Source organism: Elephantulus edwardii, unplaced genomic scaffold (genome assembly GCF_000299155.1).
Source record: "Elephantulus edwardii isolate Elephantulus edwardi_28Jun2011 unplaced genomic scaffold, EleEdw1.0 scaffold00024, whole genome shotgun sequence".
Lineage (NCBI taxonomy): Eukaryota > Metazoa > Chordata > Mammalia > Macroscelidea > Macroscelididae > Elephantulus > Elephantulus edwardii.
Window position 1 is genome coordinate 22342712 of NW_006399774.1, and position 12324 is coordinate 22355035.

Genomic DNA, 12324 nt, shown 5'->3' on the forward strand with positions numbered 1-12324 from the left:
TAGTCATTGTCCAACTCTCTGATAACAAGTGATAGCAAAGACCATGATCTGTATCAGACGCAAAAGTGCATGAGATAAACAAAGAGTCACCTACAAAGGAAAAGCAATTAGATTAAGTTCTGATTCAACAGAAACCATGCGAGCAAGAAGACAATGGAATGGCATATACAGAAAGTTGAAATAATACAATTGCCAACCAAGGATCTTATACCCAGCAGCACTCTCCATCAAATATGAAGGAGAAATCACAGCCTTTGCTGAAAAGAGAGCACTTAAGGAATTTGTGAAAACAAGATCAAATCTACAAAAACTTTTAAGGGAAGTCCTTCACAGAGAGACACCAAAGTAAAGTGGATGGATCATAAGTACCAAGAAAAAACAAAACACACAAATAAAAAAGAAACACAGTAAAATGACAATGATAAAACCTGGTATATCGATAATCACATTAAATGTGAATAGACAAAATCCACCAATCAAGAGAAAGAGAGTAGTAGAGTGGATAAAAAAAAAGCAAATCCCATTAGTATGTTGTCTCCAAGAGACACATCAGACAAACAAAGAGAAAGACTAAAAATCAAAGGCTGGAAAAAAATATACCAAGCAAATGCATCTATGAAAAAGCAGGATTGGCAATACTAATTTCTAATAAAAGTTACTTCAAAAAATAAAAAAAGAAAAAAAAAGTTACTTCAGAATGAAAACCACCATAAATGATAAGGAAAGGCACTATGTAATAATTAAAGGCACCATACATAGAATACATGGCATTGGTCAACATCTATTCACCAAATGATAGACCTATTAAATACAAAAAAGGTAACTGTTAACAGAATTGAAGAAAGAAATAGTCAGGAACACAATAGTGGTTGTTGTTGATTGTCTTCAAGTTGAACATGACTCATAGGGACCCTGTGAATAAAAGGTCTACAGCCCCTCTACAACTACTGAAATTTATCAAAGTTCATACAATTTCTGGAGGCAACTATATGTAGGAGATTTTAATACATGTCTTTCACCAAAGGACAGGCCAACTAAAAAAAATTAACAAAGATGCAGAAAACCCAAACTACACATTCAGCCAACTTGACCTTGTAGATGTATTCCGAGTACTGAACCCAAATCAAACTCAATTCACTTTCTTCTCAAATGCACATGGGTCATTTTCCAGAACTGATCACATATCAGGTGACAAGTAAGACTCAACAAATTAAAAAAAAATGAAATAATATGAAATATTTTCTTAGACCACAGTGTCATAAAACTAGAAATTAATGACAAAAGGATAAAGCTTATAAAACCACCAATGTGAAAGCCAACTAACACCCTGCTAGAACATGACTGGGTTATAGAAGAAATAAAGAAATAGAAAAAGTCCTCAAAACAAATGATAATGAAAATACAACATACCAAAACCTCTGGGATTCTGCTAAGGCAGTCCTCAGGGGCCAGTTTATAGCAACAGGTAAACACAAAAAATGAAGAAAGAAGCAAAATTAAAGATAAAACTCAACACTTTCATAAAATTGAAAAAGAATAACAGTCTAACCCAACAGCCTCTAGAAGAAAGGAAATTGTAAGAAAAACCTGAGATCAATGAGATGTTGTTGTTATTGTTGTTAAGTGCCGTCAAGTCACAGGCGACTCATAGCGACCCTATGAAGGAGAGTCCTTGACACTTGGTTGCCTTTCATCCTCTCTCCAAATTCATAGGGTTTCCAGAAGCAAGCTATTATGGAAGTGGATGCCACTCCTCCTTCCACGCTTGTTTAATCGGGGAGCTCTACCCCATTCTCGGTCCGCTTTGGGTAGCCAACCATTAACGCATTTGACACATCCGTGTCATAGTGTTCAGCCTCACAGCAACCACAAGTGACCGTGGGACGGCAACTTGTACACCAGGGCTATACGACCTAGAGGAATGTCTGAACAAAAACAATGAAAGACTGGCCGGAGGGCCGCAAACTAAACACATACAGAGTAGCACTGTAAATCACGACAGGAGGAAACTAAACACATGAGATAGAAAACAGAAAAACAAAACTATCAACAAAAGCAGGAGCTGGTTTTTCAAAAGGGGCAATAAAATTGACAAACCATTGTCAAGCTTAACAAAGGGAGGAAAAGACTAATAACTCAAGGCATGATAAAGGTTACATGACAACAGAAATAGAGGAAATTAAATCTATAATATCAGAATATCGTGAAAAGCTATGTTGTTCTGTACTGTCAAGTCACTTGTAACTCAGGGAAACCTTTTGTACAACATTCTGAATGCTTCTCTATCCTGTGCCAACCTTATTGTCTCTGACACATCTGCCCTCATTTCTCCAGACATTGAGTCAATCCATTTCATTGAGGGTCTTCCTATCTTGCACTGTCCCTTCATCCTTCCAAGTGTAACGCCCTTCTCCAAGGACTTGTTCCTCCTTGCAACACGTCAAAAGTATGTCAGTTGGAACTTTATAATCCTTGTCTCCAAGGAGCAGCCTGGTTTCACCCTCTCCAGGACAAAACTATTTGTTCTCCTAGGAGTCCATGGTATATTCAATACTCTTCTCCAGTACCACAGCTCAAAGGTATCAATTAATTCTCCTTCTATCATCGCTAGTCATTATCCAGCTTTATGAAAAGCAATACTCTGATAAATTTGAAAACTTAGAGGAAATGGAAAAATTCCTTGAAACTCATGCCCTACCCATATTGACATGGACAGAGGTAGAACAGTTGAACAGACCCATCACCCAAGAAGAAATTGAGCACATCATTAAAAGACTCCCCCACAAAAAAAAAAAAGTCCTGAACCAGATGGCTTCATGGCTGAATTCTACTAAACATTCTGAGAAGATTTATCACAAATTCTACTTAAATTATTTTTTAAAAAAAAATAGAAAAAGAAGGAAAACTCCCAGAAACATTCTATTTAGCAAGCATACTTATACACCAAAGCCAGGCAAAGATATTGCCAAAAAAGAAAACTACAGATCAATATCTCTCATGAGCATAGATGCAAAAATCCTAGCCAATACAATCCAAAGCACATAAAAAAAATTCATCATGACCAGTGAGTTTCATAAGAGTATGCAAGGATGGTTCAACATAAGGAAAACAATCAACATGATTCACCACACTAACAAAGCAAATAACAAGAACTATATGATCATAGCAATTGACTCAGAAAAGACTTCTGACAGAATCCAAAACCTCTTCCTGTAAAGACACTCAGCAAAATTGGGATAGAAAAGAAAGCCCTCAACATAGTCAAAAGTATATATGCAAAACCAAGAGCCAATATCATTTTGTATGGAGAAAGACTAAAAGCATTTCCTTGTAAACAGAGACCAGAGAAGGAAGCTCCTTGTCACCATTTCTGTTCAATATTGGAATACTGGAAATGCTTGCTAGTGCAGTAAGACAAGAGAAGGAAATAATAGGAATCCAGATCAGCAGAGAGATGGTCAAATTGTTACTGTATGCAGCTGATAGGACAGTGTACATGTAAAACCTCTAGGTGGTGGTTGTTGTTATGTGCCGTCCAGTCGCTTGCGACTCATAGTGACCCTATGTACAACAGCCCTAAACTCCGCTCTGTCCTGTGCTAATTGTACTGTCTCTGACACTCCCATCCCAATTATCCCAGTCACTGAATCAATCCACCTCACAGAGGACCTTACTCTCCTGTTCCGTCCCTCCACCCTCCCAAGCATGATGTCCCTCTCCAAGGACCTGTCCCTCCTTATAACATGTCCAAAGTATGTCAGACAAAGCCTCAGAATCCTTGCCTCCAAGGAGTAGCCCAGTTTAACTCTTTCCAGGATGAATCTCTTTGTTTTCTTAGCAGTCCATGGTATAATCAATATTCTTCTCCAACACCACAGCTCAAAGGCATCAATTCTCCTTCTATCTTCCCTAGTCATTGTCTAACTCTCTGACGCATAACAAGTGATTGCAAAGACCATGGCCTGTATCAGATGCACCTTAGTCTCCAGAGAGACACCATTGCTCTTCAGTACTTTGGAGAGGTCCCTAACAGCAGACTTTCCCATCGCAATACATCTTTTAATTTCCTGGCTGCTGGTGCCAAGAATGTTGACTCTAAGGACTCAACAAAAAAGCTGTTAGAGCTAGTAAACTAATTTAATAGGGTGGCAGGATACAAGATTAGTATCCAAAAATCAGTGAGATTCCTCTACAGTAACAAAGAGAACAGAGAGTAGGAAACCAAGAAAGCAATGTCATTTGCAATAGACAAAACCAAATTGAGATACTTGGGAGTGAACCTAATTAGAGATACAAAAGACCTGTGCAAAGAAAACTATAGAACATCTATGAGACACAATAAAAGATGTAAGTAAATGGGAAAATGTTCCCTGTTCATGGATAGGAAGACTTAATATGAAAATGACCATCCTATCTGGATCAGGAGGCTGTTGTGTGAACAGAGCAGGGTAGCATTGCATGGTTTGGAATTGGGAAGGGAGTACGCCATGGTTCTATTCTCTCTCCATACTTATTCAGTCTGTATGCTGAGTAAATTATCTGAGAAACTGGGCTCTATGAGGAGGAGTGTGGCATCAAGTTTGGAGGGAGGCTCATCAATAATCTGCATTATGCAGATGACACAACCTTGCTTGCTGGAAGTAAGGAGGCCTTGAAGTACTTGTTGCAGAAGATCAAGGAATGCAGCCTTCAGTATAGATTGCATCTCAATGTCAAGAAACAAAGATTCTTGCCACTGAACTGATAGGCAGTGTCATGGTGGATGGTGAGGAGATTGAAACTGTGAACAACTTCCCCTTACTTGGATCCACAATTAACACCGTTGATACCAGCTGTAAGGAAATGAGGAGTAACATTGCACTGGGAAACCTATAGTTAGGGACCTCTCCAAATTACTGAGGAGTATTGATGTGAGTTTGAGGATCAAGGTGTGTCTGATTCAGGCCAGGGTCTGAGAGCTGTACAATGAATAATGATGACAAGTAAAGAATCGACACCTTTTGAGCTGTGGTGTTGGAGAAGAGCACTGGACATCCCATGGACAGCCAAGAGAACAAACTGGTAAGTCTTGCTGGAGTGCTCTTTGAAGGCAAGAATGATGAGGCGTCACCTCATATACTTTGGGCATGTTACTAGGAGGTGCTATTCCTTGGAGAAGGGCATAATGATAGGAAGGGTGGAGGGTCAGCAAAGGAGAGGAAGGACCCTCATCCAGGTAGATTGACACGGTGACTGCTGCAATGGGCTCCTGTGTATCAGATAGTGAGCATGGTGCAGGATAGAACGGGGTTCAGCTATTCTTTTCATAGCATGGCTATGAGTCAAGCTCAACTCGATGGCACCTAACAACACCAAAAGCAATCTACATGTTCAACACAGTCCTAATCCAGATACCAAATTCATTTTTCAAGATCAAAAGGGAAATTGTCAAGTTTATTTGAAGAGGAAAGAGAACCCGAATAAGCAAAGCACTTCCGAAAAACAAAAATGAGGTGGGAGGCATAGCGCTCCCTGACTTCAAAACCCACCACACAGCAGTCGCAACCAAAACAGCATGGTACTTGTAGAGTGACAGGCACAGAGACCAATGGAACAGAATTGATGTCCCAGAAATAGACCCAGCTATCCATGGTCAAATTATATTCAACAAAGAAATAAAACCTATCAAATGGGGAAATAATACTCTTCAACAAATGGTGCTGGCAAAACTGGACTGCTACATATAGAAGGCTTAAACAGGATCCACACCTCACACCATACACAAAAATCAACTCAAGGTGGATCAGGAAGCTAGGAATAAAGCCCCAAACCATAACGTTCATAAGAGACAAACTGGGATCAAGCTTAGAAGCTTAGAAGGCCTAGTCTATGGTATAAAGAGACTTCCAAATATAGCCAGAAATGCATAATCTGGAAAGGATAAAATTAATGAAAGGGACATTTTAAAGATTAAATCTCTGTGCTTATCAAAAACTTTTTTCAAGAGGGTGAAAAGAAAGCTTACCCATTGGGAAGACACATTTGGCAATACCAGCTCAGACAAGGGTCTTACAACAAAAACTTACAGAATACTCCTGGGCCTCAAGATGAAAAAGATTGATACTCCAATTTAAAAAACGGACAAAAGACATGGACTTTTCAAGAGGAAGACATTTGAAAAGTCAACAAACACATAAAGAAATACTCCAAATCACTGGCAATAAGATAGATACAAATCAAACCACAATAAAATACCATCTTACCCCAGAAGCAGTAGCAAAGTTTAGCAGGACAGCAAGCAATAAAGGTTGGAGAGGATGTGGAGAGGTGGTAACTTTCAGACTCTGTTGGTGGGATTGTAAAATGGTACAACCACTCAGTAAGACAGTTTGGTGTTTCCTCAAAAAGTTGAACATAAAATCTCTGAATGACTCAGCAATTCCACTACTAGAAATATGTTGTTGTTATTGTTGTTTTGTGTCATCGAGTTGTCTGTGACTCATAGCGACCCTAAACTCGGCTCTAATCTGTGCCAATCTATACTGAGAGCTCAGCCTCAGTTGCCGTATCTGCTGGCCTAAGTGTGCTCTCTTGTACATGGCATTTTTCAAAGGCCTGCTATTTCAGAAGCTGATGGGCAATCCTTCTTCCTAGTCTGTTTTAATTTGAAAGCTCAGATTTAGAGCATTAACTGACAAAAATATAAAATATGAAAAGTACTAAAAGATAAATATGGAATGCTAGAACTGAGACACAAATGGAAGTCTGTACACTAATTTTCATAGCAGCATTATTCACCATCGTAAGATCATGGAAACAGCCCAAATGTCCAACTACAACTGAAGAGATTGAGAAATTGTGATGCATTCACACAGTGGAACACTATGCAGCTCTCGGGAGCAATGACTGTGAAATATACCACACATTTTGGGAGAGACTGAAGAGCATTATGTTGAGTGAACTAACTCAGTCTCATAAGTATTAATACTGCATCAGGCCATGATTGCACAAGTAGAAGGATAACTAATAAAACATGTATGGGGGCCCCAAGGGAGGAAGGAAGGGGTAGAGGGGTGAGGATGGGTAGGGGTGAAACCACAGGGTTGCACAGTTTGGCGGGTGGAGGGAGGGGGTGAAGGAAATGGGAAGGATCCAGCAGGGATCTGAAAAGATTGGAGGATGATTAGCAAGGTCCAATGATGATTGATTTTATAAAATGTAATATATGAGAATGATTGAAACACAATATGAATGAAAAATAGTGTGCAATGCAAAGTATACAAACTTTGTTAGTGAACCATTATAAAATAAAAAATGAAAAATGAAGGAAACTGGGGTCCTTGGGAAGAGCCCTGGTGGCACAGTGGGTTGAATGCTTGACTGCTAATTGAAAAATCGGACAGTTCAAATCTGCTCTTTGAGGAAAAGAAGAGAGTCAGCTTCCGTAAAGATTATGCCTAGGAAACTCTCTGGAGTCGTTCTGCCCTCTTCCGTAAGCTCACTACGAGTTGGAAAGAACTCCCAGCTGTGGATCAGGCTGTGGGGTTTTGCCTCCTTGGAGAAGCAGCTTCTTCTATGGCTGACACAGGGAAAACAGACGATGATGCTGGAACACCCCACAGTGCCAGTAAGGAAGGAAGTGCTAGAGAAAAAGTCAACAGCTGGGCGCGTCAGCAGAATGCCAGCAACAACGCGAGTGTGCTCCCAGTGGCCACAGCTGGACGCCTCCAGCCTAGTTCCCTGTGACGAAAGGACGTTAGCCTGTCACACACCGGCATTCCCTGTGACGCAGGGATGTTAGCCTGTCACACACCGGCGTTCCCTGTGATGCACGGATGTTAGCCTATAACACACAGGTGTTCCCGGTGACGCACGGATGTTAGCCTGTCACACACCGGCGTTCCCTGTGATGCACGGACGTTAGCCTATAACACACAGGTGTTCCCTGTGATGCACGGATGTTAGCCTATAACACACAGGTGTTCCCTGTGATGCACGGTCACACACCGGTGTTCCCTGTGATGCACAGAAGTTAGCCTGTCGCACACTGGCGTTCCCTGTGACACACGGATGTTAGCCTATAACACACAGGTGTTCCCTGTGATGCACGGATGTTAGCCTGTCGCACACCAGCGTTCCCTGTGACGCACGGATGTTAGCCTATAACACACAGGTGTTCCCTGTGATGCACAGATGTTAGCCTGTCGCACACCGACGTTCCCTGTGATGCACGGATGTTCATTTCTACACACTGATGTTCCCTGTGACACACTGATGTTACCACGCGGATGTGCATTTCCTCGTGCCAGCACACACACAGTCTGAGCGCTAGGGAGAGGCTGGGTGAAGGTGCTGGGGTCTCTTTCCAGGCACACCCCCTTCTCCTGCCCCTCACTTTACTTGATTTCACTTCATCGAGCCTCACAAATCTTCCATGTCTTACAGCCCTACGTTGACAAGCATCACTGATGGCACCATTTTCCAAGAGCATGTACTTGCTTTCTGTGCCATTTTTCATATTTCTGCAACATTTCAGACTTTGCTGTAATGCTACGGCACACCTGTTGTGCCTCCAAGCCCTAGTCTCCTGGTCGCAATTCCACCCTCCACTGGGATTCATGCCCGTCTATCTCCATGGAACAGCTGGTGGCAGGCAGCTGGTGGACTCCTTCAGTAGACTATGGCTTGGTGCAAACACGAGTTTTATGTGCACTAGGAAATCAAAAGGCAGCGTGACCAGATGATCGCTTTCTCAGGCTCACTCTGGACCCTTCGATGTTTGTGAGGTCTGATGGCACGATCTGTGGGATGACTTTGCTATTAACCTAAAATTACTCCAAACAGGACGTTTATTTCAAGAACTGACAGTGCTGCTCTCGACCTGGCCCACCCTTCTCATCTTCCTGGTGGCATAGAGTGACCAGCACCCTATTCCCTGTCCTCAGGCAAGAGGACACACAGCAAAGGGTGTCCTGTTCCCTGTCCTCCGGCGAGGGGACACACAGCAAGGGGAATCTGTTTAACTGGGAAAGGCTAAACAAGCTCTGAGTCTACAAGATGTCAGATGTTTGGAGTCTGTCCACACTCGAGCAGCTAACCGAGCAGAAAAGATTTTCAGACCCGTCATTCTGCATCTCAAGTTCAGCATAATGGTACATCTGGGTTACTATGGCAACTGCCCCATCTTTGCCTATCTGTCAGAGAATAAGCAGAAGGGGTTATTGGCACACAGTGAACAAGCCTAGAACTACACAATCCAGCCCTGGGAGGAGGGTGTGAGGCTGAGGCATCTGTCTGGCCTCAGCGTTCATTGTTGTTGTTAGGTGTCATCAAGTCATCTCTGACCCATAGCGACCCCAGGAGCACCAGATCTGGCCCCGGCCCTCACTGTGCCTTTGTCAGGAGTCCATCCTGCTCGTGCCATTGTGGTAGCCTCTGTGTCAGTCAATCCCGGTGGGAAGGAAGCGTGGTCATTACTGGCCTCTGAATTGAGCGGTGGTGACAGGAAGGGAGAGCACGGGTAGATTGTTCCTGTTCCCTCAGTGAAAGACGAGACCAACACCCTTGCTTCTCCTGGGAAGACGTGTCCCGGGAGCACAGAACTAGAAGTCCAGCACACGACTTGAAACAAGAAGAGGGAAAACAGCTCTTGGAATAAGTAGAAAAAGCCCGAGATGCCCAGTATGTGCAGGACAGTAGCCTGTGGGTGTGGGGGGCTGAGTGACAGCCAGGCAGCCAGTCCCCAGGAATTCCTCACTGAGATGCCAGCCCCCGCTGAGACAGTGGCACAGCTTGATGTCAAGAGAAATTCGCAAGCACAGGAGGATAAAAATCTCCCCCAACAGCAGTTTTCCCCTTGGTATAACACAGTCGCTTTTGATCTGCACAGAAGACAGCAGACCCACTCTGATCTCTCTCTCCTCTGGAAGCCCTATGTCTTCTGTTGTTGTCTGCAGGACTCTGATAGGTCTGATATCTTGGCTCCCCATATGGCCGTGGGAGGAAGGGGAAGCGTGGTCACCATTCAGGCATCTCAGGGAGAGGCCACAGGAGCACCTGGGAACCGTCACATGAAATATCCCTGGTGGTGTGACGTGTTGTGTGTCAGGCTGATATCTGAACGGTCAGGGTTCAGACCCATGGGCCTCTCGGGGAAGGACGAGCAGTCCCCTCCCTCCTGTAAAGTGTGCAGTCTGGAATGGGGGCCACTGAGGGCCGGGATCACCCCTGGGGGTGTAGACAGGGTGGACGTGGTTGAGAGGGTCACCAGCTGCAGCGCCATGTGTTGACCGGCTCCCAGCCTCACTCTGTGCGGAGACGTTGGGTCTTGAACCGCTGGCATTCTGAGAAGCCAGTCGTGTTGTTGTGCGTGGAGCAGCAGGTACATCTGCTGAGCCCTGTGGAGTCTGGGGAGCAGTCCTGCCTTTGGGAAGCCTGGCCACGCCTGGTGAAGCTCACTACCTCCATCCTGTCCTACTCACAGCCCCCACAGCGTGGAGTGGAGCTGACCCACTGGGCTTACGGCATAGGTGGCCTCATCGTCCTCTGTCAAAAAGGCCGCTGGGCCCGAACCACAGACCTTTCAGTTCATGGCTGAATGCTCGGTCTACAGGTTAAATGCTGCTGAAGAGGAGGAGGAAGGTCCCGTGGGGTGCAGGTAACAGCTGGGCAAGGGGTGCTGGGTGAGCAGGACCAGACCTCCTGGCAGCCACCTCATCTCAATAACGTGAGCAGGGACGCTCTGCCTGGTGCCCACCGGGCAAGGCCCTGGGACCCCTGTGAAGTGAGGGCATCGGCCTGCCCCTCCTGCACTGGTCCTGTCCAGTTCTTGTGTCCTGTATGGACGTGTGTCCTGTCCAGTTCTTGTGCCCTGCCCAGTACATGTGTCTTGTCTGGTACATGAACCTTGTCCAGTACTTGTCCTATTGGACACGTGTGTCCTGTCCAGCACGAGTGTCCTGTCCAGTACGTGTGTCCTGTATGGATGTGTGTCCTATCCAGCATGTGTGCCCTATCCAGCATGTGTGTCTTGTCCAGGACTTGTGTCCTGTCCAGTATGTGTGTCCTGCCCAGCACATGTATCCTGTCCAGTACATGTGTCATGTCCAGTACTTGCCCTGTCTGGCATGTGTGTCTGTCCAGTACGTGTGTCAGGTCCAGCATGTGTGTCCTGTCCGGTACTTGTCCTATAAAGGCACATGTGTCCTGTCCAGTATGTGTGTCCTGTCCAGGATGTGTGTCCTGTTTGGCACATGTGTTCTATCCGGCATGTGTGTCCTGTCTGGCACGTGTGTGTCCTGTCCAGTACTTGTCCTCCCTTGCATTTGACCCGCCTGGTACTTGTCCATACTTGTGTCCTGTCTGGCGATATCATCTTGCGCAGCTTGTTCACCAGCTACTACCATCAGCCCACCTTCAGATTATTGACCGCGGGTCCAGCAAGGGCGATGCCAGCGTGGGGATCTGGGCACAGCACATCACTGAGCTCCCTGTGTTTCCAAGGCTCCTTCTGGGAACGCCTTCAGCTGTCCTACCACATTGGCAGAGTCCACGCTGAGGCGACAACTGACAGGCTCAGCCCTTCAACAAAAGGTCGAGGTTTGAGGCCGCTCAGAGGTTCCTGGGAAGAAAGGCTGGTGATCGGCTGTGACGACTCAGCCACAGAAAAGCCAGGGCAGAGCCCTGGTGACATGAGTCAGCCTCGTTGGAGCCGACCTGGTGCTGAAACGGCCACCCAGACGCCAGGCCCTCACGGCAAACGTTGTCCCCTGAGACCACTCCATCCCTGCCCCGCCAGGGTCAGCCCCGGTCTGCATCAGTGCCCTGACCTTCCTGGACGCTGCTCTGAGACACTCTGCAGGTCTCCCCGTCAGACTCCAGCCTGACCTGCTGACCACTGTTCTCAACCCTCCTCCTGCCCTAACACCCCGTGGAGCTCCCCGAAGGCTGGTTTCTCCCGTGAGACCCAAGTGCCACAGGACCCAGTCACCACCTGCAGTGTCCCAGCGTGCCCTGGGAGTGTCCCCCAGCCAGTGGCTGCTCTGACATGGACACTGGGCAGTCAGGAACACACTGTCCCACAGAGACAGAAGGCCCCCTGGTAGCAGAGCTGGCCTCTGTGAGCAGGACGAACGTTCAGACTGGACACAGCTCCTGATGAGGTCTGGGACTTGCCTTTGGGGCCTGGCCTGAACAGACGCTCAGAGGACAGTCTGATACCCGGAGTCCACATGGGGCGCTCTTCCTCTCCTCAGCCAGCCCACCAGCTGCCTCAAGACCACGGCCGAGGCCACTTGGATCTGGTGCGCTGTGCCCACAACCCCCCCGTGGCTATTCCCTGTCACC

The 12324-nt window shown here is 45.8% G+C and overlaps 1 protein-coding gene across 1 annotated transcript in view; it reads right to left on the reverse strand.

Annotated features, from left to right (window-relative positions):
- Positions 1-12324, reverse strand: part of UNC93A (unc-93 homolog A (C. elegans)) — a 40650-nt gene that overhangs the window by 4919 nt on the left and 23407 nt on the right. The window lies entirely within an intron of this gene.